The sequence below is a fragment of the Pongo abelii genome, chromosome X (assembly GCF_028885655.2).
Source record: "Pongo abelii isolate AG06213 chromosome X, NHGRI_mPonAbe1-v2.0_pri, whole genome shotgun sequence".
NCBI lineage: Eukaryota > Metazoa > Chordata > Mammalia > Primates > Hominidae > Pongo > Pongo abelii.
The window spans coordinates 144,105,615-144,133,354 of record NC_072008.2 but is presented as its reverse complement, the minus strand read 5'-3'; the positions used below and the strand labels follow the sequence as shown (position 1 = coordinate 144,133,354).

The following is a 27,740-nucleotide window of genomic DNA, read 5'->3' as shown; positions in this document are numbered from 1 at the left end:
GGTATAAGAAGGGCACTTATCACATGAGGGTCTTATGACCTACTTCAGGGGAAGGTCAGAGTCCTAATTGTACCTGCCATTTCTCAAATTCCTTCAGTTTAAAATATTCAACATGCCAAGATGCCATATTTTGGGGAGAACGTTCTTAACCCCATCAGGAATAAAACTATAGTATCTCATCTGGGCCAAAGAAATAGGTAGGATGTGTAAATCCATGCAAGGTAAGGCTCTTATTAATCTCATTCCATGAACAGCAGTTAAAGATTGGGAGACACACACACACACCTACACACAATTAAACTTCCATCCTTCTGAGACCCAGAGAATACGCAGTCAAGAAGGGTTTCTGAAAGTGGGAAAGGAAAGAAAGAAATAACAGTCAATGTGAAAATAACCTGGCTTTTTTGCCAGTCTTCTGTGCTAATATCAAATAAAAGTAAATTCACCCAGTGCCCTCAAGAAAGCCTCCAAATAAGCATCAGAAAAGTTCTAGTAGCCTTAAGATATTATGAGAATAAACCTCACAGGATAAAGCTTTTGAAAACCACCCCCACTATAAATGAGATTCCAATCCCTATAGCCAGAAATAAGAGGAATTTTCTAACTTGTTTGACCCAGGCTTAAGTGACAGAGGAATAAGATCGCACATATCACTATTGTGCTGAAAGACCATGGCACGGAGAGTAAGCTATTGATATGTTCCTGACTTAATCCAACCAAATGTCTTGGGGTTAAGTCATATTCTTGTCATCCTGTGGATGTGTGTTGATATAGCTCACCATGTAGTCCACGTACGTACTTAGCACAATCCATCCCATTTAGCCAGCAACACTAAAATAATGTATTCTTGACAGTGACTTGGGTTGGGGTGTTGCATTTGCAAGCAAAACACACTCTACTTCCTCAATATTGGCTGCTTTAGTAGAGGCCCTTACAGCTGACAACACAACAGAGAACTTCATAAAGAAAGTCTCATGATAGCTGTTATTTATTATGCAAATGCTGCCTGCCATGGCAACATTGCATCTAGGAGTTTGCTTTATTTGCACTAGGACATGGCCTGCATATTCAAATGAAGGCAGCCGTACATTATGCCTACACATTACAAAGATTTTGTTTTCCTTGACACTTACAGGAGAACAAACTGCAATTAATATAGCCTGTTTAAGCAGACAGCACCCAATTAGTTATCATCCATTTTCAGATTGGGATGCTAGACAAAAAACATGGAGCTAGGCTCCTTATTCAAAAGGAAAATACATCCAAACTACAGGTTTTCAAAGACACATTTAACTCACAATGGCAAGGATACTCACTTAGTCTTTAATGTGAAATGGAGTGTTAATTTTTCTCTGTCACCTCTTAATTGCTTCCTTATTATACTGTTCAAGCAGTTAATTGCTAGACTGAGTGAAAGAGTGTTTTCAGGGAAAAGGAAATGCCACAGCATGAAAGAAAAAAAAAAATAGAAGCAGTTCACTGGAGTAATTGGGTCTGATATAACATCAGCTATGGTATTTCTTTTAATGGTATCTACAAAAATAAATAGGCAAAGCCAAATTGTGATTGGGAAAGTAGAGAAAGATTAAGTCAGTTGGCATGCCTGCATGTGACTTGTGTCACTGTCATTTACCAAGCAAGAAAGTGAACTCTTCTATGCCATCCACACCTTGCCGAGATGCAAGTTGCCTTCCCTATGTGTGGGGCAGACATGGAAATCTCCACAAGCCAGATATTCCTAGTGCAGAAGCTGGTTCCAGGGAGCCATATAGATACTTGCTTGTCACCTTGCCTGAGTTGATGTTCGCAGAATAAATGAAGGGTATGTGAAGGCAGGAAGTCAGTCATTATATAATATGCCTCTAACTACTTTGGAGCTCCCATTACAATCCCATTTTGCCCTTAGAGAGAAATGTGTCCTTCCTTTAAGTATCATCAAAAATGGGAGTTGACACTGTCAGAGCTTTATTTGTGCTTCTTCAGCAAAGAAATAGATTGTAAGAATAAAAGACAAGAATACAGACATTTATCCAAGCAACAAAACATAGATCACTGGCTTTAATGAGGATGTTTGCATGCCAGTGTTAAAGAATTCATAATAAGTATTATTTTCTACATCCTCTAATTTTATTAGAGCATAGCAATTATTAATGAAAAAAGACAGTAAAGAAAACACTTGCTTTAACAGTGAGGTTGGAATAAAGATTTTTATTTGCATTGCATTTCAATTATGATCAAAAGAAATAACTTTGTTTTATCTTAAATTTAACTTCCCAATGAAAAATAGAAAAAAATGTAAACCGTTTACTGAGTTGTATTCATTAGTATCCGTGCAATAATTAACTCATTAGCATCACTCTACCTACTGTTCCTGTTTGTTTGCTGTTTACTGATGTCTGCTGATCTTCCACCTAGTTTTTTCTCCTGAAAGAGAGGAGTGGGAGGTGGGGAAACTGACTGAGAGTGGATTACTTCTATGACTGGAAAAAATAATATGATGCTGTTCCAATGATCTACCTCCAAAGATGCAGAAGAGAAATTCAATCTTCAAGTGGAAAATACTCAGTGATAAGATATTGAACAATTAAGCAGGTAAATAAAATATTTAATACATAACATCACAAAGGAAATTTTCTAGGCATTGCACTCTTCTGCATGTTACTGCAGGACAAACATTCTAGAGCAGTGGTTCTTAAACGAGGCACCATTCATGGAAATCAGGGGTCCATCAACATCCAAAAATATTGCATAAGAATTCTATGTATATGTGAGTCTTTACATTTTTCTTGGAGAGGATCCATCATTTTTGTGTTAGTTTTCTATGCTGTATAACAAATTAGCACAATTGTAATGGCTTAAAACAACACATACATTAATTATCTCGCAGTTTATGTGGGTCAGTAAGTCTATGCATGGCTTAGCAATGTTCTCTGTGACACTGCCATCAAAGTGTGAGCTAGGCCTCTGTTCTCATCTTTAGGCTCAACTGGGGTCTGCTTACAAGTTCACTCTGGTTGTTGGCAGAATTCATTTCCTTGTGGTTGTAAGATTCATGGCAGCTTGGTTCATCAAAACCAACCAGGAAAGCAAGACCCTAAAGTGAGTCTGCTAGCAAGAGAAAGTCTTATATAAGGTAACATAATTACTGAAGTGACAGCTCAAAGCTTTTGCCATATTCTATTGGTTATAAGCAAGCCAAATGTCCTGGCCACACCTAAGAGAAGAAGATTATACATGGGTATGAACACCAAAATATGGGGGTCATAGAGGTCACTGTAGTTTTCATCAAATTTTCTAATGAATCTATGATTTTTAAAAAAATATATTACAAGTCACTATTCCAGTCTACCAAGTACAAGTGTATTCATTTTCTATCACTGAGTAACAAATTACCACAAAACATAGTGGCTTAAAGCAACAATAATCACTTATCTTTCACAGTTTCTGTGACTCAGGAATCCAAACAGGCACAGTGAAGACAGCTTGTATCTCCTCTACCATGTCTGGGGTCACAAGTGGAAGACTCAATGACAGAGAGCAGGAATCATCTGAAGGTTCATTCATTCACATGCTTGATGGCTAATGCTGGCTATCAGCTAAGGGCCTTGGTTCCTCTCTACATGTTTCTCCATGTGGTCTCTTTATTGGAAATGTTGGCATTTTTCACAGCACAGTGGCTGAGTTGAACAAATGATCCTTCTGAAAGAGAGGAAGAGAGAGAGAGAGAGAGAGAGAGAGAGAGAGAAGCCATATCGTCATCTTTTCTGACCTAGCCAGAATTCACATAGCTTCATTTCTACTGCATTTTACTGGTGAAGGCAGTCACAAAGATTCACTCAGTTTCAAGATGAAAGAACAGAGGCTGTACCTCTCCAACAGCCAAAAAGATGCAATAAATATATGTATGGGACCATCCTGCAAAATACAATCTGCCACAACACATTAATGTACGCATTCAACAAATATTCACTGGCTCTACAAATATTTACGGGGCTCCTATACTTTGCATAGGTCACTATTGCATTGATGCACCATACTTCAAAGTTACAATTAGTCCAATTGAATTGTCCCTTGTAACTTGCCAAACAAATCTATCCTCAAAAAATAACTTCTTGAAGGACTGCAAATCTTGTTCTCATGATATCGTCTCACCATCTTAGAGATAAACACATATCCACCAAAGTCTCCTCTGCCAACCCTGTGACTTAAAGAATCCCAGAGGGAGTTTGAGGCTACAGTGAGCCATGATTGTGCCACTGCACTCCAGCCTGGGTGACAGAATAAGATCCTGTCTCAAAAAAAAAAGGACCCTGGAGAAATCCTAACACTAAATACATAGAAATTTTTGACTTGTAACTAAATTCCCAGTACTGCACAGATGCACAGAAACCTGTACTTTCTCAGGACCTTTTATCTTTAACAGACAGACTCCCCAATCTCATAAATAAATTCCCTCCATCTTACAGTGGAAATGTTCAATAAAAGGTCTCTCTGTATTTTGCACACACATCAAACTAACCATATGATTAATGTACTTGTTCTTTTATTTGTTTATTCAACATATGTTTACTGAATACCTATTAGTAAACATGCCAGAGACTGTTCTGGGCACTGGGATTAAATGATGAACAAGGTAGATATTGTTCCAGCCCTCAGTAAGCTCTCAGCCCAGTGGAGAAAAGTAAAAACTAAACAAGCAATTACATTACACTGTAATAAATGCTATGATAAGGAAAATATAGAGTGCTATGAACTTAGGGCAGGAAACCCTTGCTAAAGGAAATGACAGTTATCTGCAAATCCAAACAGTATTATGTAAAGGGATGTCCTCCTTACAATACAATATAGGCACTTAATGGATGCTTAATAAAGCCTTGGTTAGTAGATTGAATCTTATCATTCTAAAACCTTCAATGGTCCACAACTATCTTAGTAGGACATTTGGAGTATTCTGTGATTTGCCATTGCTCCTCTTTTTGTGCCCTATCCACCACCATGCTCTTCCAATCACCCCACACTCTCACCATTCCCAAAACATGGCATACACCTTAACACTGCTGCAACCTATGTGATGTTACTATAGCCTGGAATGCCCTCCCTACTGTGTGTTTGTGTGTGTGTGTGTGTTTACATGTGTGTGTGTGTTTGTCCTATCTTACTAATTCAAATGTTATCTTCTACCGGAAGCCTTTCTTGACCAATTTCACCTAAGGGGGAGTTAATTGCATCGTTCCCTTGGTGCTCACAATACGTAGATTATGCCACTTGTTTTACTTTGTCTGGCATAATTACTTCTGTATGTATCTGTCCCCTCTCTTATTTATTCATTCATTTGTCATCAAGAATCAATTAAGTATATGCTATATATTCTATATATTATGCTAGATGTTAGGGATGCAATGTAGAAAAACTAAACAACCTTTCTGCCCTTAGGAAATTATCCCACTGCTCTTAGCACAATAACTCATCCATTGTAGATGTCTAATGTATGTTGAATAAATGAATGGATGATTGAATTGATATGATGATGAATTGGTTATATCTACCTTTATATATGACAGAAAGTCTATGATTTGAAACTAAGAATCTATGCTATTTTTAAATGGATCAATTTCCCAAAAAACAAATGAGCCCAAGATGGGTTATTTCAAAGGGTCTTGTGATTAACATTTTAATGAAATAGGTCCAGTGTCCCACATGAGCCAAAAAACACTACATTACTCATATGATCAGTTTCATTTACCCTAGCAAGTGAAAGCTATAGGTACCACGCCTAGACTGCAGTTTTTCTAGACAAGTAGCACTGTTCACATCCATATCTTGAAAACATATCAATGCAGGATGAGAGTCCATGGACTTCCCATTGATTTTCTTCATTTCAGATAAGGCCATAGACCATTTGTCTTATTGTACATTTCATACCACCTTCATTTTCTCAACAAATTGTTCTTGAGTTCCTACTGTGTGGCATGCACTGTATTAAGCACAGCTTTAAATAAGCTGCTTCCAGAGACTGACTAGGAAAACCAACAAAAGTTATTCCTATCAAACTCTCTGAAAGACAAGAGAAATAGAAAGAGTGCTTTTCTTACCCTTTCCCCCCAAAATTGAAGAATCACTCTTGTTAAGTAGTAAAATGCCTCTCTTAGTCCTCACTCTTTCTAGATTGGCTTTATCCTACCTGTGTGGTGTTCCTGCCAAATGGGTCAAACAGGATAGGAAAGTTAATTAGCAAGCATGTGCAAGGCAAGATCACTCTGGAACAAAAGACTTACTTCCATATGCCATACTGTTATGTCTTGCTGCTGCTCCCACACCACAACCCCCCCACATCCTCCTGAATTTAATACCTTAAAAAGATTACCTAGTTTACAGTCCCACCAACAGTGTAAAAGTGTTCCTATTTCTCCACATCCTCTCCAGCACCTGTTGTTTCCTGACTTTTTAATGATTGCCATTCTAACTGGTGTGAGATGGTATCTCATTGTGGTTTTGATTTGCATTTCTCTGATGGCCAGTGATGGTGAGCATTTTTTCATGTGTGTTTTGGCTGCATAAATGTCTTCTTTTGAGAAGTGTCTGTTCATGTCCTTCGCCCACTTTTTGATGGGGTTGTTTGTTTTTCTCTTGTAAATTTGTTTGAGTTCATTGTAGATTCTGGATATTAGCCCTTTGTCAGATGAGTAGGTTGTGAAAATTTTCTCCCATTTTGTAGGTTGCCTGTTCACTCTGATGGTAGCTTCTTTTGCTGTGCAGAAGTTCTTTAGTTTAATGAGATCCCATTTGTCAATTTTGGCTTTTGTTGCCATTGCTTTTGGTGTTTCAGTCATAAAGTCCTTTCCCATGCCTATGTCCTGAATGGTAATGCCTAGGTTTTCTTCTAGGGTTTTTATGGTTTTAGGTCTAACATTTAAGTCTTTAATCCATCTTGAATTAATTTTTGTATAAGGTGTAAGGAAGGGATCCAGTTTCAGCTTTCTACATATGGCTAGCCAGTTTTCCCAGCACCATTTATTAAAAAGGGAATCCTTTCCCCATTGCTTGTTTTTCTCAGGTTTGTCAAAGATCAGATAGTTGTAGATACGCGGCGTTATTTCTGAGGGCTCTGTTCTGTTCCATTGATTTATATCTCTGTTTTGGTACCAGTACCATGCTGTTTTGGTTACTGTAGCCTTGTAGTATAGTTTGAAGTCAGGTAGCGTGATGCCTCCAGCTTTGTTCTTTTGGCTGTTGGTGGGACTGTAAACTAGTTCAACCCTTGTGGAAGTCAGTGTGGCGATTCCTCAGGGATCTAGAACTAGAAATACCATTTGACCCAGCCATCCCATTACTGGGTATATACCCAAAGGATTATAAATCATGCTACTATAAAGACACATGCACACATATGTTTATTGCGGCACTATTCAGAATAGCAAAGACTTGGAACCAACCCAAATGTCCAACAATGATAGACTGGATTAAGAAAATGTGGCACATATATACCATGGAATACTATGCAGCCATAAAAAATGATGAGTTCATGTCCTTTGTAGGGACATGGATGAAATTGGAAATCATCATTCTCAGTAAACTATCGCAAGAACAAAAAACCAGACACCGCATACTCTCACTCATAGGTGGGAATTGAACAATGAGAACACATGGACACAGGAAGGGAAACATCACACTCTGGGGACTGTTGTGGGGTGGGAGTGGGGGGAGGGATAGCTTTAGGAGATATACCTAATGCTAAATGACGAGTTAATGGGTGCAGCACACCAGCATGGCACATGTATACATATGTAACTAACCTGCACATTGTGCACATGTACCCTGAAACTTAAAGTGTAATAATAATAAAATAAAATAAATAAATAAAAATTAAAAAAAGATTACCTGTGATTTCATTGACAAATAGTATCCTTCTATTTTTTAAATATTGAAGTCACTATGCACTTCCCACACCAAAGGAAGTGTGACAATGGCAAGTAATAGATAACTCATTATGTTAGGCAAGCACATTGCCCAAAAGCACAGTCATTACAGATCTCTTCCAAGTCTTATCCTGACCCCTAATCAGGGTTTTTAAAATTAACAATTCCTTTAATTATTTCAGTGCTGATTATCATATCCAAACCAACCAGCTATTAGGGTTTGACACTTTCCTCATTAGGAAAAGTGTTCTCTGAACAGGTTCTGAGCCACTATGCAAAGCTTTGATAATGCAGCAAGTTACCGATTCTATCACTTCTCCTTTCAGTTAGCTGGTTGATTGAGTTGTTAATACTGCTCTTTTATAAACAAAGAGAATAATCAGTGATATTTACAGTGCCATTAGCTGACAAGTTGAAATCCTGTCGTGCATTCTGTGGGTTCCCAAAACTTGCAGGAGTTTCTTTGTTATTATTATTATTATACTTTAAGTTCTAGGGTACATGTGCACAATGTGCAGGTTTGTTACATATGTATACATGTGCCATGTTGGTTTGCTGCACCCATCAACTCATCAATTACATTAGGTATTTCTCTTAACACTACACCTTCCCCAGCTCTCCACCCCCAACAGGCCTCAGTGTGTGATGTTCCCCTCCCTGTGTCCATGTGTTCTCATTGTTCAACTCCCACTTATGAGTGAGAACATGTGGTGTTTGGTTTTCTCTCCTTGTGAAATTTTGCTGAGAATGATGGTTCATTTCCAGCTTCATCCATGTCCCTGCAAAGGACATGAACTCATCCTTTTTTATGGCTGCATAGTATTCCATGGTGTATATGTGCCACATTTTCGTTATCCAGTCTATTATTGATGGACATTTCGGTTGGTTCCAAGTCTTTGCTTTTGTGAATAGTGCCACTATAAACATATATGTTCATGTGTCTTTATAGTAGCATCATTTATAATCCTTTGGGGATATACCCAGTAATGGGGTTGCTGGGTCAAATGGTATTTCTAGTACTAGATCCTTGAGGAATCGCCACGTCTTCTACAATGCTTGAACTAATTTACACTCCCACCAACAGCGTAAAAGTATTCCTATTTCTCCAAATCCTCTCCAGCATTTTTTGTTTCCTGACTTTTTAATGATCACCATTCTAACGGGCATGAGATGGTATCTCATTGTGGTTTGGATTTGCATTTCTCTGATGACCAGTGATGATGAGCATTTTTTCATGTGTCTGTTGGCTGCATAAATACCTTCTTTAGAGAAGTGTCTGTTCATATACTTTGCCCACTTTTTGATGGGGTTGTTTGTTTTTTTCTTGTAAAGTTGTTTAAGTTCTTTGTAGATTCTGGATATTAGCCCTTTGTCACATGGATAGATTGCAAAAATGTTCTCCCATTCTGTAGGTTGCCTGTTCACTCTGATGAGAGTTTCTTTTGCTGTGCAGAAGATCTTTAGTTTAAGTAGATCCCATTTGTCAATTTTGGCTTTTGTTGCCATTGCTTTTGGTGTTTTAGTCATGAAGTCTTTGCCTATGCCTATGTCCTGAATGGTATTGCCTAGGTTTTCTTCTAGGGTTTTTATGGTTTTAGGTCTTACATTTAAGTCTTTAATCCATCTTGAGTTAATTTTTGTATAAAGTATAAGGAAGGGATCCAGTTTCAGCTTCCTACATATGTCTAGCCAGTTTTCCCAGCACCATTTATTAAATAGGGAATCCTTTCGTCATTGCTTGTTTTTGTCAGATTTGTCAAAGATCAGATGGTTGTAGATGTGTGGTGTTATTTCTGAGGCCTCTGTTCTGTTCCATTGGTCTATATCTCTGTTTTGGTACCAGTACCATGCTGTTTTGGTTACTGTAGCCTTGTAGTATAGTTTGAAGTCAGGTAGCATGATGCCTCCAGCTTTATTGTTTTTTGTTAGGATTGTCTTGGCTATGCAGGCTCTTTTTTGGTTCCATATGAACTTTAAAGTAGTTTTTTCCAATTCTGTGAAGAAAGTCAGTGGTAGCTTGATGGGGATAGCATTGAATCTATAAATTACCTTGGACAGTATGGCCATTTTCACAATATTGATTCTTCCTATCCATGAGCATGGAATGTAATTCCAGTTGTTTGTGTCCTCTTTTATTTCATTGAGCAGTGGTTTGTAGTTCTCCTTGAAGAAGTCCTTCACATCCCTTGTAAGTTGGATTCCTAGGTATTTTATTCTCTTTGTAGTAATTGTGAATGGGAGTTCACTCATGATTTGGCTCTCTGTTTGTCTGTTCTTGCTCTATAGGAATGCTTGTGATTTTTGCACATTGATTTTGTATCCTGAGACTTTGCTGAAGTTGCTTATCAGCTTAAGGAGATTTTGGGCTGAGACGATAGGGTTTTCTAAATATATAATCGTGTCATCTGCAAACAGAGACAATTTGACTTCCTCTTTTCCTAATTGAATACCCTTTATTTCTTTCTCTTGCCTGATTGCCCTGGCCAGAACTTCCAATACAATGTTGAATAGGAGTGGTGAGAGAGGGCATCCTTGTCTTCTGCTGGTTTTCAAAGGGAATGCTTCCAGTTTTTGCCCATTCAGTACGATATTGGCTGTGGATTTGTCATAAATAGCTCTTATTATTTTGAGATACATTCCATCCATACCTAGTTTATTGAGAGTTTTTAGCATGAAAAGCTGTTGAATTTTGTCAAAGGCCTTTTCTGCCTCTATTGAGATAATCATGTGGTTTTTGTTTTTGGTTCTGTTTATGTGATGGATTACGTTTATTGATTTGCGTATGTTGAACCAGCCTTGCATCCCAGGGATGAAGCTGACTTGATCATGGTGGATAAGCTTTTTGATGTGCTGCTGGATTCAGTTTGCCAGTATTTTATTGAGGATTTTTGCATCAATGTTCATCAGGGATATTGGTCTAAAATTCCCTTTTTTTGTTGTGTCTCTTACCAGGCTTTGGTATCAGGATGACGCTGGCCTCATAAAATGAGTTAGGGAGGATTCCCTCTTTTTCTATTGATTGGAATAGTTTCAGAAGGAATGGCACCAACTCCTCTTTGTACCTCTGGTAGAATTCAGCTGTGTATCCATCTGGTCCTGGACTTTTTTTGGTCCGTAGGCTATTAATTATTGCCTCCCTTTCAGAGCCTGTTATTGGTCTATTCAGAGATTCAACTTCTTCTTGCTTTAGACTTGGGAGGGCATATGTGTCCAGGAATTTATCCATTTCTTCTAGATTTTCTAGTTTATTTGTGTAGAGGTGTTTATAGTATTCTCTGATGGTAGTTTGTATTTCTGTGGGATCAGTGGTGATATCCCCTTTATCATTTTTTATTGCGTCTATTTGATTCTTCTCTCTTTTCTTCTTTATTATTCTTGCTAGCGGTCTATCAATTTTGTTGATCTTTTCAAAATACCAGTTCCTGGATTCATTGATTTTTTGAAGGGTTTTTTGTGCCTCTACTTCCTTCAGTTCTGCTCTGATCTTAGTTATTTGTTGCCTTCTGCTAGCTTTTGAATGTGTTTGCTCTTGCTTCTCTAGTTCTTTTAATTGTGATGTTAGGGTTTTGATTATAGATCTCTCCTGCTTTCTCTTGTGGGCATTTAGTGCTATAGATTTCCCTCTACACACTGCTTTAAATGTCTCCCAGAGATTCTGGTATATTGTGTCTTTGTTCTTGTTGGTTTCAAAGAACATATTTATTTCTGCCTTCCTTTCCTTATACACCCAGTAGTCATTCAGGAGCAGGTTGTTCAGTTTCCATGTAGCTGTGTAGTTTTGAGAGAGTTTCTTAATCCTGAGTTCTAATTTGATTGCACTGTGATCTGAGAGACAGTTTGTTGTTATTTCTGTCCTTTTACATTTGCTGAAGAGTGCTTTACTTCCAATTATGTGGTCAATTTTAGAACAAGTGTGATGTGGTGCTGAGAAGAATGTATATTCTATTGATTTCGGTTGGAGAGTTCTGTAGATGTCTATTAGGTCTGCTTGGTGCAGAGCTGAGTTCAAGTTCTGGATATCCTTGTTAATTTCTTGTCTCATTAATCTGTCTAATATGGACAGTGGGGTGTTAAAATATCCCATTATTATTGTGTGGGAAGCTAAGTCTCTTTGTAGGTCTCTAAGAACTTGCTTTATGAATCTGGGTGCTCCTGTATTGGGTGCATATATATTTAGGATAGTTAGCTCTTCTTGTTGAATTGATCCCTTTACCATTATGTAATAGCCTTCTTTGTCTCTTTTGATCTTTGCTGGTTTAAAGTCTGTTTTATCAGTGACCAGGATTGCAACCCCTGCTTTCATTTGCTTTCCATTTGCTTGGTAGATCTTCCTCCATCCCTTTATTTTGAGCCTATGTGTGTCTTTGCACGTGAGATGGGTCTCCTGAATACAGCACACTGATGGATCATGATTCTTTATCCAATTTGCCAGTCTATGTCCTTTAATTGGGGCATTTAGCCCATTTACATTTAAGGTTAATATTGTTGTGTGTGAATTTGATCCTGTCATTATGATGTTAGCTGGTTATTTCACCCAATAATTGATGCACTTTCTTCATAACATCAATCGTCTTTACAATTTGGCATGTTTTTGCAGTGGCTGGTACTGGTTGTTCCTTTCCGTGTTTAGTGCTTCCTTCAGGAGCTCTTGTAAGGCAGCCCTGGTGGTGACAAAATCTCTCAGCATATGCTTGTCTGTAAAGGATTTTATTTCTCCTTCACTTATGAAGCTTAGTTTGGCTGGATATGAAATTCTGGGTTGAACATTCTTTTCTTTAAGAATGTTGAATATTGGCCCCCACTCTCTTCTGGCTTGTAGGGTTTCTGCTGAGAGATCTGCTGTTAGTCTGATGGGCTTCCCTTGGTGGGTAACCTGACCTTTCTCTCTGGCTGCCCTTAACACTTTTTCCCTCATTTCAACCTTGGTGAATCTGGCAATTATGTGTCTTGGGGTTGCTCTTCTCAAGGAGTATATTTGTGGTGTTCTCTGTATTTTCTGAATTTGAATGTTGACCTGCCTTGCTAGGTTGGGGAAGTTCTCCTGGATAATATCCTGAAGAGTGTTTTCTAACTTGGTTCCATTCTCCCCGTCACTTTCAGGTACACCAATCAGATGTAGATTTGGTCTTTTCACATAGTCCCATATTTCTTGCATGTTTTGTTCATTTCTTTTCACTTTTTTGCTCTAATCTTGTCATCTCACTTTATTAATTTGATCTTCAATCACTGATACCCTTTCTTCCACTTGATCAAATTGGTTGTTGAAGCTTGTGTGTGCTTCATGGAGTTCTGGTACTGTGGTTTTCAGCTCCATCAGTTCATTTAAGATCTTCTCTAAGCTGTTTATTCCAGTTAGCCTTTTGTCTAACCTTTTTTCAAGTTTTTAGCTTCCTTGCAATGGGTTAGAACATGCTCCTTTAGTTTGGAGAAGTTTGTTATTAGCGACCTTCTGGAGCCTACTTCTGTCAACTGTTCAAACTCATTCTCCATCCGGTTTTGTTCCCTTGCTGGCAAGGAGTTGTGTTCCTTTGGAGGAGAATAGGCATTCCAGTTTTTGGAATTTTCAGTCTTTCTGCTCTGGTTTCTCCCCATCTTTGTTGTTTTACTTACCTTTGGTCTTTGATGTTGGTGAACTATGGATGGAGTTTTGGTGTGGATTTTTTTTTGTTGATGTTGATGCTATTCCTTTCTGTTTGTTAGTTTATCTTTCAACAGACAGGCTCCTCAGCTGCAGGTCTGTTGGAGTTTGCTGGAGGTCTACTCCAGACCCTATTTGCCTGGGTATCGCCAGTGGAGGCTGCAGAACAGCAAATATTGCTGCCTGATCCTTCCTCTGGAAGCTTCATCCCAGAGGGGCACCTGCCTGCATGAGGTGTCTCCCAGTCAGGTACATTCTGTGAGGTGCCTCCCAGTCAGGCTACACAGGGGTCAGGTACCCACTTGACGAGGCAGTCTGTCCATTATTGGAGATCAAATGCCATGCTGGGAGAACGACTGCTCTCTTCAGAGCTGTCAGGCAGGGTCGTTTACGTCTGCAGAAGCTGTCTGCTGCCTTTTGTTCAGCTATGCCCTGCCCCCAGAGGTGGAATCTAGAGGGGCAGTAGGCCTTGGTGAACTGTGGTGGACTCCACCCAGTTCAAGCTTCCCTGCCACTTTGTTTACACTGCGAGCATAGAACCACCTACTCAAGCCTCAGCAATGGTGGACGCCCATCCACCTGCCAAGCGTTAGCATCCCAGGTGGATCTCAGACTGCTGTGCTAGCAGCGAGCAAGGCTCCGTGGGCATGGGATCCACTGATCTAGGCATAGGAGGGAATCTCCTGGTCTGCCAGTTGTGAAGACTGTGGGAAAAGTGCAGTATTTGGGCAGAGTGTACCATTCCTCCAGGTACAGTCACTCATGGCTTCCCTTGGCTAGGAAAGGGAAATCCCCTGACCCCTTGTGCTTTCCGGGTGAGGCAACACACCGCCCTGCTTTGGCTTGCCCTCCATAAGCTGTACCCACTGTCCAAACCGTCCCAATGAGATGGACCAGGTACCTCAGTTGGAAATGCAGAAATCACCCATCTGCGTTGATTTTGGTGGGAGCTGTAGACCAGAGCTGTTCCTATTCGGCCATCTTGGAATCAACTCCAGGAGTTTCTAAGTTCTTAGAAAATGTGCCTCTGTAGTCACATTAGTTTAATAAGCTAATAAATATGTCCAAATCTCTGTGACATTTTCTGGCTACAACATGAAGATGGGGAGGCTAGCTGAATACAAAACCACAAGAAAAATCTGTGGGTGTGGAAGTTAGTATTTGAAAGAAAAAAAATTCTGGATTTTTGGCTATTAACCTACACTTGAAATGGAGAAAGAAATATATAGTCCCAGGGCTTACTAATACATTTCCATTGTTTCAGAGAGGAACTTTGCTATGACTCACTCCCAATCAAACACCAGTTGTGTTTGTCTAGTTTGCCAAAGAGACTTGACTATCAACATTACTAAGAGGCATCTGAGGATATCATTTTTTCACAGTGTACAGCCAATTTATACTGGTATTGGGAGGAGTTAGAATAATCATGACACCAATGCTTAGAGCACACCACCCCACCAATATTTCACTTTGGATATCAGAAGGTTAGTTCCACAATAAATTCATACTTCTCTTCCCTCCTCAAACTCAGCTCACTCCATCATAAAAGTCTGAAACATGTCTTCCTCTATATATTGTTGTTAACCCCTTTGAGGGCAGTTGTCTCATTCATTCCAGTGTCCTCTGCCTGTGTAGTGCCAGCTAGTGTGGTGCTTTTCATGTGATAACTGCTCATCATGATCATTGCTTCTGATGGTGCTACTGATTCCCATCAGGACATGAACTTTGGGTCATGTTTTCTAATGTAGGTTGTTGGTTTCCTCCAAAACATATGTGTTCTCTTATTTGGAACTCTCCATTTGGCAAATGGCAAGCTGATGGGTTTGAGTTAGTTGTGTAATCTGCTGCCAGGAGAAATAACTTGTCTTCAGCCTTCAATTCAAAAGATTACTCTCACATTCCAAAATACTTCAAGTCTAGAACCCACACTGGGTTCCCATTTATAAATGAAAAGAGAGAGTACAAATGGACAAAATACCTCTTTCCAGAACACTGATGATAGGGAGAAGGAAGAGGGAGGACAATTTAAAACTAAAGCGTCCAGATTCTAGATAAACTGGTATTCACTGTCTTTCTAAACCTTATCAGGACTCCCTGAAACTAATGTCTCTTCTTTTTAATGCATGTTTTCACCTTCTGTCTTCAAATGAGACCTCTGACAAGTTTTTAAGTGATACTTCTCTATCAGCATAATCTTAATAATTCTAACAGCACAGGATTGATCTGAATATGTGGAACTTTCAAATCAGTATATATACCCTCATCAACACTGAATGTGCTCTTAATGTAATATGTATACCATGGATTTCTTCTATACTCTATTCTGTATTACTCTCACTCACACTGTCCCACATTTGAAATAAAGAATGATATTTTATATAGTTGGTGCAATTTGACAGTAAAAATTACTAAGGATAGGAGATAATTAAATTGAATAATCTGATGTCTGAGTTCTACGCAAATCCATTTTTATTAAGCTACATATCTATTCCCACTTCTCTGCATTAAGTTCTTTACCTAAATCTCTCTTCTTTTTTTGTTAACTTCCAATTCTCTTTTGTCTAAGCATACAACGTCCCATATAGCCTTGAAATCAATTTAGCAGACAGTCCTTTTGTACAATTTTATAATCTGCAACATCTGCATTTCTATACCTCCCTTTAATTCACAGAGAACAGCACAGCTACTCCAGAGAAGACTGAAAATTAAAGCTGCAAAAATATTAAAATCTTCTCCAACTTGGAAAATTGATTTAAAACATCAGTTAATAAAAATATAAATGATCCATTTTTGTTGCTAGCTCCTAACGGTTTCATTTTAAAAATATGTAGAAGGTCCTCATTATACCACAAAAGAGTCAAGGGAGACAATTTTCCTTGCCAGCCGATGAATTTATGCACTTTGCCAGAGTTGGAAATTGCTGCCAATATAATCTTTCTCTGAGATTCCATCCCTGTGTACTTTATTTGAGGTCTGCTGTCACCAACTCAAATCTAGATTGTTGTAGGAACCAATATAAGCACACACAAATCATCAAAAAGGGGGACTCTGATTGTTTTCCCGCCACAAGTCAAAGTTACTTTTCCTATTTAATATTTAGAAGTAATACAACAATAAACATTTCAAAAACATCCTTTTAATAGGCTATCTATCTTTTAAAAATCTTTAATAAGTTATTAGAGGAAAGAATATCTATAGAATAAATGCAAATTATCAGTAATAAGAAATTTTAGAAAAGGATAGGAGGCACAAATAGTGGAAAAGAGTAAACGGTAGAAGTTTAGGATCAATATTAGTACTTTAATATTTTTTTAAGTGAGTATTGATGATATGAATCATTTATTAATTTGTTCCTGAAACTAACTACAGGGCCTACTACGTATCTTCTATAGATGTATAGAAATGAAAGACCCCAACCTCAAGGAGGGCAAGTGTGGAAAGCAGCTACATAAATAACCCAGTGCAATGAGTGCCATAATAAAGGGACGTGGGGATGGGTAGGATGGGAGCAAAAAGATGGGGCACCAGATCCTGCCTTGGGAGTAGGGAGGACTCGGTCAAAGAAAGGGTGTCCGATATGAGGAAGGTACTTATGCAAATACTCAGAGATAATGAGAGCATACCATATATACAGACTTCCAAGGCATTCTTGAGTTAAATTCTTGATACTGTCCCGAACTTTATAGTGTATCTAAGAATCACCAAGGAAACTGCTTTAAAAAAAAAAAAAAAAAAAAAAAAGATTGTGATGCAGGTGGCCAGGACCACACTTTGAGAAAGTCAGCTGGAATAGGTTCATTCATGAACACACAGGATGACCAGCTGTCCTGGTTTGCCTAGGATTGAGGAGCTTCCCAGGAGGCAGTATTTTCAGTTCTAAATCTGGGACAGTGCAGAGGAACCCTGGATGAGTGGTCACCCTAAGAATCTAAGAATAGCACAGTGGAATTCCATTTCAAAATGTCTCTTTTGAGAACTTAAAAAATAACTACCATTCAGTGCAGCAATCCTATTGCTGGGTATATATCCAAAAGAAAATAAATCATTCTATTGAAAGACTGATTGCAAAATGTGCAAAAAGAGAGACATGCATTTGTATCCTCACTGCAGCACTATTCACAATAGCAAAAACGTGGAATCAACCCAGGTGCCCATCAATGATAGACTGGATAAAGAAAATGTAGTACATATACACCAAAGAATACTACAAAGCCATTGAAAAAGAATGAGATCAGCTGGGCACGGTGGCTCATGCCTGTGATCCCAGCACTTTGGGAGGCCAAGAAGAAGAAATCATGAGGTCAGGAGTTCGAGACCAGCCTGGCCAACACGGTGAAACCCTGTCTCTACTAAAAATACAAAAATTAGCCTGGCATGGTGGTCCATGCCTGTAATCCTGGCTACTTGGGAGGCTGAGGCAGGAGAATTGCTTGAACCCGGGAGGCAGAGGTTGCAGTGAGCCAAGATCATACCACTGCACTCCAGCCTGGATGACAGAGCAAGACTCTGTCAAAAAAAAAAAAAGAGGATGAGATCATGTCCTTTGCAGCAACATGGATGCTGCTAGAGGCCATCATCCTAAGCGAATTAACACAGGAACAGAAAACCAAATACCGCATATTCTCACTTACAAGTGAAGGCTAAATATTAGGTATTTGCAGACATAAAGATGGTAACAACAGACACTAGGGACTACTTGAAGGGGTGGCAGTGAGGGAGTCAAGGGTTGAAAAACTAACTGTTGGGTACTATGATCACTACCTCGGTGATGGGATCATTCATAGCTCAAACTTCAGCATCACACACTATACCCATGTAACAAACCTATACATGTGCTCCCTGAATGTAAAATACAAGTTGAAATTATCAAAAATAAAAAAGTTTCTTTTCGAGAATGTACACTGTGATGTCTTTTGATGAAGTGTTTAAATGTCATACTCATTCTGCTCAGAACTCTCCAGGAATAGTGATCAATTACAAATATTTGAAAATGCAGGGCATCTGAAGATTTTGTTCTTGTATCAGAATGAAGAAGTGGCATATCGAAAACAGAAATCCGCTCTTCTGATTTCTCATCTGGAGCTTTATTGGCAGAGCATAATTCCACCACTGATCAAGGAACTTTCCTTTTTCTGGAAATAAACTGAGCCAAATTTCACCCAGCCTCCCAGATCTGGGAGGATGTGGTGGTAGAGGAAATGAATCTTTCTTACTGATTGGCCATTTACATCTGCAATCATCTGCTCATACTTATTTGCATGCACAATTAAACAACTTCACACAATTGTCAACAAAACTATAGGACTCAATCTAGTTGAAATTTACATTACTAAACATCCAATCTTTTTAAAAATTTCAACTAAAAATATCACTTACTGATTTACATTGTTGTCATCAATAGAAAGCCTTACCTTGAATGAGTACTGTTATCACAGGCACCCAAGACAGTTATAAAAAATATCAGAAAGTTCTTTAGTTAAAGATTACTACTATATGCAAAACTTCTAGTATCTTCTAATATTAGAAATGTGAAGAAGGTATTGACTTCCATTGTTTGAGAAAGATTAATGATGAGGTTCCCTGAAGTTGGCTCAGGGAATCTTAATCTCAATAGATTTTCAAGTTGAACAGTTCTCAAGGGTTAAACTGATATAATTTGGATCTGTGTCCCTGCCCAAATCTCCTGTTGTATTGTAATCCCCAATGTTGGAGGTGGGGCCTGGTGGGAGGTGACTGGATCCTGGAGTTAAATTTTTTGTGAATGGTGTAGCACCATCCCCTTGGTGCTGCCCTCACAATAGTGAGTGAGTTCTCCTGAGATTTGGCTGTTTAAAAGTGTGTGGCACCTCCCCCCTCACTCTCCTGCTGCTCTGGTCATCTTGATGTGCCTGCTCCCCCTTTGCTTTCTGCCATAATTGTAAGCTTCCTGAGGACTCCCCAGGAAGAGATGCCACTATGCTTCCTGTACACCCTGCAGAACCATGAGCCAATTAAACCTCTTTTTTGAAATACATTACCCAGTCTCAGCTATTTCTTCATTATTATTATTATTACTACTATTATACTTTAAGTTCTAGGGTACATGTACACAACATGCAGGTTTGTTACATATGTATACATGGGCCATGTTGGTGTGCTGCACCCATTAACTAGTCATTTACATTAGGTATTTCTCTTAATGCTATCCCTCCCCACTCCCCTCACCCCACGACAGGCCCTGGTGTGTGATGTTCCCTGTTCTGTGTCCAAGTGTTCTCATTGTTCAATTCCCACCTATGAGTGAGAACATGTGGTGTTTGGTTTTCTGTCCTTGTGATAGTTTGCTCAGAATGATGGTTTCCAGCTGCATCCATGTCCCTACAAAGGACATGAACTCATCCTTTTTTATGGCTGCATAGTATTCCATGGTGTATATGTGCCACATTTTCTTAATCCAGTCTATCATTGATGGACATTTGGGTTGGTTCTAAGTCTTTGCTATTGTGACTAGTGCCACAGTAAACCTATGTGTGCATGTGTCTTTATAGTAGCATGATTTATAATCCTTTGGGTATATACCCAGTAATGGGATCTCTGGGTCAAATGGTATTTCTAGTTCTAGATCCTTGAGGAATTGCCACACTGTCTTCCACAATGGTTGAACTAGTTTACAGTCCCACCAACAGTGTAAAAGCATTCCTATTTCTCCACATCCTCTCCAGCACCTGTTGTTTCTTAACTTTTTAATGATCGCCATTCTAACTGGTGTGAGATGGTATCTCATTGTGGTTTGGATTTGCATTTCTCTGATGACCAGTGATGATGAGCATTTTTACATGTGTCTGTTGGCTGCATAAATGTCTTCTTTTGAGAAGTGTCTGTTCATATCCTTTGCCCACTTTTTGATGGAGTTGTTTGATTTTTTTCTTGTAAATTTGTTTAAGTTCTTTGTAGATTCTTGATATTAGCCCTTTGTCAGATGGGTAGATTGCAAAAGTTTTCACCCATTCTGTAGGTTGCCTGTTCACTCTGATGGTACTTTCTTTTGCTGTGCAGAAGCTCTTTAGGTTAATTAGATCCCATTGGTCTATTTTGGATTTTATTGACATTGCTTTTGGTGTTTTAGTCATAAAGTCCTTTCCCATGCCTATGTCCTGAATGGTATTGCCTATGTTTTCTTCTAGGGTTTTTATGGTTTTACATCTAAGATTTAAGTCTTTAATCTATCTTGAATTAATTTTTGTATAAGGTGGAAGGAAGGGATGCAGTTTCAGCTTTCTACATATAGCTAGCCAGTTTTCCCAGCACCATTTGTTAAATAGGGAATCCTTTCCCCATTGCTTATTTTTGTCAGGTTTGTCAAACATCAGATGGTTGTAGATATGTGGTATTATTTCTGAGGGCTCTGTTCTGTTCCATTGGTCTCTACTTCTGTTTTGTTACCAGTACTGTGCTGTTTTCTTTACTGTAGCCCTGTAGTATAGTTTGAAGTCAGGTAGCACGATGTCTCCAGCTTTGTTCTTTTGACTTAGGATTGTCTTGGTGATGCGGGCTCTTTTTTGGTTCCACATGAACTTTAAAGTAGTTTTTTCCAATTCTGTGAAGAAAGTCATTGGTAGCTTGATGGGCATGGCATTGAATCTATAAATTACCTTGGGCAGTATGGCCATTTTCACAATATTGATTCTTCCTATCCATGAGCATGGAATGTAATTCCATTTTTTTACATCCTCATTTACTTCTTTGAGCAGTGGTTTGTAGTTCTCCTTGAAGAGGTCCTTCACATCCCTTGTAAGTTGGTTTCCTAGGTATTTTATTCTCTTTGAAGCAGTTGTGAATAGGAGTTCACTCATGATTTGGCTCTCTGTCTGTTCTTGCTCTATAGGAATGCTTGTGATTTTTGCACATTGATTTTGTATCCTGAGACTTTGCTGAAGTTGCTTATCGGCTTAAGGAGATTTGGGGATGAGACGATGGGGTTTCCTAAATATACAGTCATGTCATCTGCAAACAAGGACAATTTGACTTCCTCTTTTCCTAATTGACACCCTTTATTTCTTACTCCTGTCTGATTTCCCTGGCCAGAACTTCCAATACTATGTCGAATAGAAGTGGTGAGAGAGGGCATCCTTGTCTTGTGCCAGTTTTCAAAGGGAATGTTTCCAGTTTTTGTCCATTCAGCATGATATTGGCTGTGGGCTTGTCATAAATAGCTCTTATTATTTTGAGATACGTCCCATTGATACCTAGTTTATTGAGAATTTTTAGCATGAAGGGCTGCTGAATTTTGTCAAAGGCCTTTCCTGCATCTGTTGAGATAATCATGTGGTTTTTGTCTTTGGTTCCATTTATGTGATGGATTATGTTTATTGATTTGTGTATGTTGAACCAACCTTGCATCCCAGGGATGAAGCCAACTTGATCGTGGTGTATAAGCTTTTTGATGTGCTGCTGGATTCAGTTTGCCAGTATTTTACTGAGGATTGTTGCATCAATGTTCATCAGGGATATTGGTCTAAAATTCTCTTTTTTTGTTGTGTCTGTGCCAGGCTTTGGTATCAGGATGACGCTGTCCTCATAAAATGAATCAGGGAGGATTCCCTCTTTTTCTATTGATTGGAATAGTTTCAGAAGGAATGGTACCAGCTCCTCTTTGTACCTCTGGTAGAATTCAGTTGTGAATCTGTCTTGTCCTCGACTTTTTTTTGTTGGTAGGCTATTAGTTATTGCCTCCATTTCAGAGTCTGTTATTGGTCTATTCAGAGATTCAACTTCTTCCTGGTTTAGTTTTGGTAGGGTGTGTGTGTCCAGGAATTTATCCATTTCTTCTAGATTTTCTAGTTTATTTGCATAAAGGTGTTTATAGTATTCTCTGATGGTAGTTTGTATTTCTGTGGGACTGGTAATGATATCCCCTTTGTCATTTTTTATTGCGTCTATTTGATTCTTCTCTCTTTTCTTCTTTATTAGTCTTGCTAGCAGTCTGTCAATTTTGTTGATCTTTTCAAAAAACCAGCTTCTGGACTCATTGATTTTTTGAAGGGTTTTTTGTGTCTCTATCTCCTTCAGTTCTGCTCTTATCTTAGTTATTTCTTGCCTTCTGCTGGCTTTTGAATGTGTTTGCTCTTGCTTCTCTAGTTCTTTTAATTGTGATGTTAGGGTTTCGATTTTAGATCTTTCTTGCTTTCTCTTGTGGGCATTTAGTGCTATAAATTCCCCCTACACACTGCTTTAAATGTGTCCCAGAGATTCTGATATGTTGAGTCTTTGTTCTCATTGGTTTCAAAGAACATCTTTATTTCTGCCTTCATTTCGTTATTTACCCAGTAGTCACTGAGGAGCAGGTTGTTCAGTTTCCATGTAGTTGTGTGGTTTTGAGTGAGTTTTTTAATCCTGAGTTCTAATTTGATTGCACTGTGGTCTAAGAGACAGTTTGTTGTGATTTCTGTTCTTTTACATTTGCTGAGGAGTGCTTTACTTCCAACTATGTGGTCAATTTTGGAAGAAGTGTGATGTGGTGCTGAGAAGAATGTATATTCTGTTGATTTGGGGTGGAGAGTTCTGTGGAGGTCTATTATGTCTGCTTGGTGCAGAGCTGAGTTCAAGTCCTGGATGTCCTTGTTAAATTTCTGTCTCATTGATCTAATATTGACAGTGGGTTGTTAAAGTCTCCCATTATTATTGTGTGGGAGTGTAAATCTCTTTGTAGGTCTCTAAGGACTTGCCTTATGAATCTGGGTGCTCCTGTATTGGGTGCATATATATTTAGGATAGTTAGCTCTTCTTGTTGAATTGATCCCTTTACCATTATGTAATGGCCTTCTTTGTCTCTTTTGATCTTTGTTGGTTTAAAGTCTGTTTTATCAGAGACTAGGATTGCAACCCCTGCATTTTTTTTTTGTTTTCCATTTGCTTGGTAGATCTTCTTCCATCCCTTTATTTTCAGTCTATGTGTGTCTCTGCATGTGAGATGGGTCTCCTGAATACAGCACACCGATGTGTCTTGACTCTTTATCCAGTTGGCCAGTCTGTGTCTTTTAATTGGTGCATTTAGCCCATTTACATTTAAGGTTAATATTGTTATGTGTGAATTTGATCCTGTCATTATGATGTTAGCTGGTTATTTTGTTCATTAGTTGCTGCACTTTCTTCCTGGCATCGATGGTCTTTACAATTTGGCATGTTTTTGCACTGGCTGGTACCTGTTTTTCCTTTCCATGTTTAGTGCTTCCTTCAAGAGCTCTTGTAAGGCAGGCCTAGTGGTAACAAAATCTCTCAGCATTTGTTTGTCTGTAAAGGATTTTATTTCTCCTTCACTTACAAAGCTTAGTTTTGCTGGATATGAACTTCTGGGTTGAACATTCTTTTCTTTAAGAATGTTGAATATTGGCCCCCACTCTCTTCTGGCTTGTAGGGTTTCTGCCGAGAGATCTGCTGTTAGTCTGATGGGCTTCCCTTTGTGGGTAACCCAACCTTTCTCTCTGGCTGCCCTTAACATTTTTTCCTTCATTTCAACCTTGGTGAATATGACAATTATGTGTCTTGGGGTTACTCTTCTCGAGGAGTATCTTTGTGGTGTTTTCTGTATTTCCTGAATTTGAATGTTGGTCTGCCTTGCTAGGTTGGGGAAGTTCTCCTGGACAATATCCTGAAGAGTGTTTTCCAACTTGGTTCCATTCTCCCCACCACTTTCAGGTACACCAATAGGACGTAGATTTGGTCTTTTCACATAGTCCCATATTTCTTGTTGGCTTTGTTCATTTCTTTTTCACTCTTTTTTCTCTAAACTTCTCTTCTCACTTCATTTCATTCATTCAGTCTTCAATAACTGATATCCTTTCTTCCACTTGATCAAATCGGCTACTGAAACTTGTGCATGCATCACGTAGTTCTCGTGCCATGGTTTTCAGCTCCATCAGGTCATTTAAGGTCTTCTCTATGCTTTTTATTTTAGTTAGCCATTCGTCTACTCTTTTTTCAAGGTTTTTAGCTTCCTTGTGATGGGTTCGAAAATTCTCCTTTAGCTCAGAGAAGTTTGTTATTACCGACCTTCTGAGGCCTACTTTCGTCAACTCGTCAAAGTCATTCTCCATCTAGCTTTGTTCCATTGCTGGCAAGGATCTGGGATTTTTTGGAGGAGAAGAGGCACCCTGGTTTTTAGAATTTTCAGCTTTTCTGCTCTGGTTTCTCCCCATCTTTGTGGTTTTATCTACCTTTGGTCTTTGATGATGGTGACCTACAGATGGGGTTTTGGTGTGGATGTCCTTCTTGTTGATGTTGATGTTATTCCTTTCTGTTTGTTAGTTTTCCTTCTAACAGTCAGGACCCTCAGCTGCAGGTCTGTTGGAGTTTGCTGGAGGTCCACTCCAGACCCCGTTTGCCTGGGTATCACCAGGGGAGGTTGCAGAACAGCAAAAAAAAAAACAGCTTCCACTGGAAGCTTCATCCCAGAGGGGCCCCCGGCTGTATGAGGTGTCAGTTGGCCCCTACTGGGAGGTGTCTCCCAGTTAGGCTACACCGGGGTCAGGGACCCACTTGAGGAGGCAGTCTGTCCGTTCTCAGAGCTCAAACTCCATGCTGGGAGAACCACTGCTCTCTTCAGAGCTGTCAGACAGGGACGTTTAAGTCTGCAGAAGTTTCTGCTGCCTTTTGTTCTGCTATGCCCTGCCCCCAGAAGTGAAGTCTACAGAGGCAGGCCGGCCTCATTGAGCTGTGGTGGGGTCCCTGCAGTTCGAGCTTCCTGGCCACTTTGTTTACCTACTCAAACCTTAGCAATGACAGATGCCCCTCCCCCAGCCCAGGCTGCTGCCTAGCAGTTCAATATCAGACTGCTGTGTTAGCAATGAGCAAGGCTCTGTGAGCGTGGGACCCACTGAGCCAGGCGTGGGATATAATCTCCTGGTGTGCCGTTTGCTAAGATCATTGGAAAAGTGCAGTATTAGGGCAGGAGTGTCCCAATTTTCCAGGAACCGTCTTTCACAGCTTCTCTTGGCTAGGAAAGGGAAATCCCCCGACCCTTTGTGCTTCCTGGGTGAGGCAACGCCCCGCCCTGCTTTGGCTCACCCTCCGTGGGCTGCATCCACTCTCCAACCAGTCCCAGTGAGATGAACCAGGTACCTCAGTTGGAAATGCAGAAATCACCCATCTTCTGCATCGATCCCACTGGGAGCTGCAGACCGGAGCTGTTCCTATTTGGCCATCTTGGAATGATCCCTCAGCTATTTCTTTATAGCAGTGCAAGAATAGCTTAACTGGATAGTCATTAAATTCTATTCTTTGGAGAAGAGTTGAGTAAGCTCTTACAGTATGTTTTCAGAGAGTTAAAAGCACAGCATGAAATGCCAGTGCTAAGTCAGGGAAATCAATACAGGTATAACTGGCTTAAATTAAGAAATATTCAAAAATTCACAGAATGATAACTAGTATGTATCTGGTCTCTAGTGTGTACCAGGTACCATGCAAGATGCTTTAGACGCATTTAGACAGGTTAATTAAAGAGAGTTATTATGAAAACAAATAACCATTTTACATCATATTAGCATGTCACTGCTTAGAGACACCAGTAATGCTGCTATTGACTTACATTTCCCTTACTTCATTCTAAGTGCCCTTCCAGAGATTCCTCCCAATGTCTTGGGCAACTTTCGGCCCATAATTAATTGTACACTTGCTCACAACATTCTTATATTAACTTCACTTTGACAGAAGGAAGTCCAGATTTAAAAAAATAATAACCAATTAGGTAAATCCCTTCTCCCATTCCTTCATACAACATATAGTCATAAGGTACCTCATGTATGTATGTATGCCAGGATAGATTAGTTATCAATGTGATGATTGCTATGATAGTGCTATGGCCAAAGCATGTCACTAAGCACTAAATGTTTGCTGCCAATCTGGCTTACCTACATGGCATGTGACCAAACTTAAGAAGCAGTTTAAGCCAAATACGGAATATCTTGATGAACAGGTCTGGACAACAACAGCTTTAGATAGAACTTCACAAGCAATGTGGAAAAGAGGTATTATAATTAGGCGGATGTGGAGAAATCAGATGAAAGGAAGGCAAGTAAGGAGTCAACACTGAATCTTCTAATGAATGTAGTCATTTCAGCTTTTTTCACATATTCTCCAGGAAGACTTCTTTTTACCCCTTTTACCTTGATAGTTTCTCCAGTTTTTCTACTTCCATATTTTATATGCAGACCAACATGCTGAATGCCTGAGTAATAAAGTCTACGTTGATGCAGAATATAGAGGAGAAGAATTATGTCCTGGCTTTTGTACATTAATAGCACCCTGTTCACAAAACCCAGGCCTATGCCAGCCTTTTAAACAATGATTCTGTATTGTTTCCATTTACTCAAGGTGTGATTCAGAGTGATAGTTTCACCAGCCATTCCTCAGCAGTTATTCGTGTGGTTTGGATTTGGGGAGCACATGGATTGCCCAGCACTGTCCCTGTTGAACATCAAATGTCAGCCTTTTTTGACAGATCATTTTTCTAATTGGTCAGGGTCACCTTGGATTCTGCTCTTGTCTCACAAGAAATTTTCAGCTTTTAATTCCCCCACCCTCCAGCTCCATTTCCTAATGTGCTGTCATCCACAAATTTAGTAGGAATGTATACATTTTTCTCATTCTAGACCTTGTAGGAAAAAAAATGAAAAGCTCTGGGACAAAACTATGTGATCTCTGGAACATGTTGTCCCAGGTTTCTCCCAAAGCATTGTTTAGTGCCCTTGGAATATAACTCATGTAATGGTACAGTCCAGGCCTGATCTCCTTGGCTCACTAATGGAAATGCCTTGCAGATCCACAAAACTTTAGTGAAGTCCAGATGTATCCTACATTGATTGCTCTCGTCTTTATTCAAGACCTGCAGTTCTGTCACAGAAGGAAATTAAATTGGTTTAACATGAGTTGCTCATCATAAAGACAGTGCCTTGGAATCTTATGTTTTCAAATGGCTTACTTGATTGTTTTTCTATGATTTTCATGTGCATTAATGTGAAAAATGACTCAATATAAGGAAGAAGTCCCTGTTAGAGCTATCCAGAAATGGAGTGGGCTACTTTGAGGAGGTGGTAAAGATGCCATCACTGAAAGTACACAAATGGAATGCTAAGAGAAGATTCCTGCGTGGGCTAAGACATTGAGTTGGGTGACTTCTAGGTTTACTTTCAGTGCTAAGTTACTGAAATTCT

At 39.3% G+C, this 27,740-nt stretch overlaps 1 protein-coding gene across 1 annotated transcript in view; it reads right to left on the bottom strand.

Annotated features, from left to right (window-relative positions):
* Positions 1-2,295: 2,295 nt before the first annotated feature.
* The window catches only part of ZIC3 (Zic family member 3), a 421,061-nt gene continuing 395,616 nt past the window's right edge, over positions 2,296-27,740 (bottom strand). Inside the window, exon 6 of the mRNA XM_054545136.2 lies at positions 2,296-3,699. The gene's annotated coding sequence lies outside the window, so the exon portion shown is untranslated. The remainder of the gene's footprint in view (positions 3,700-27,740) is intronic.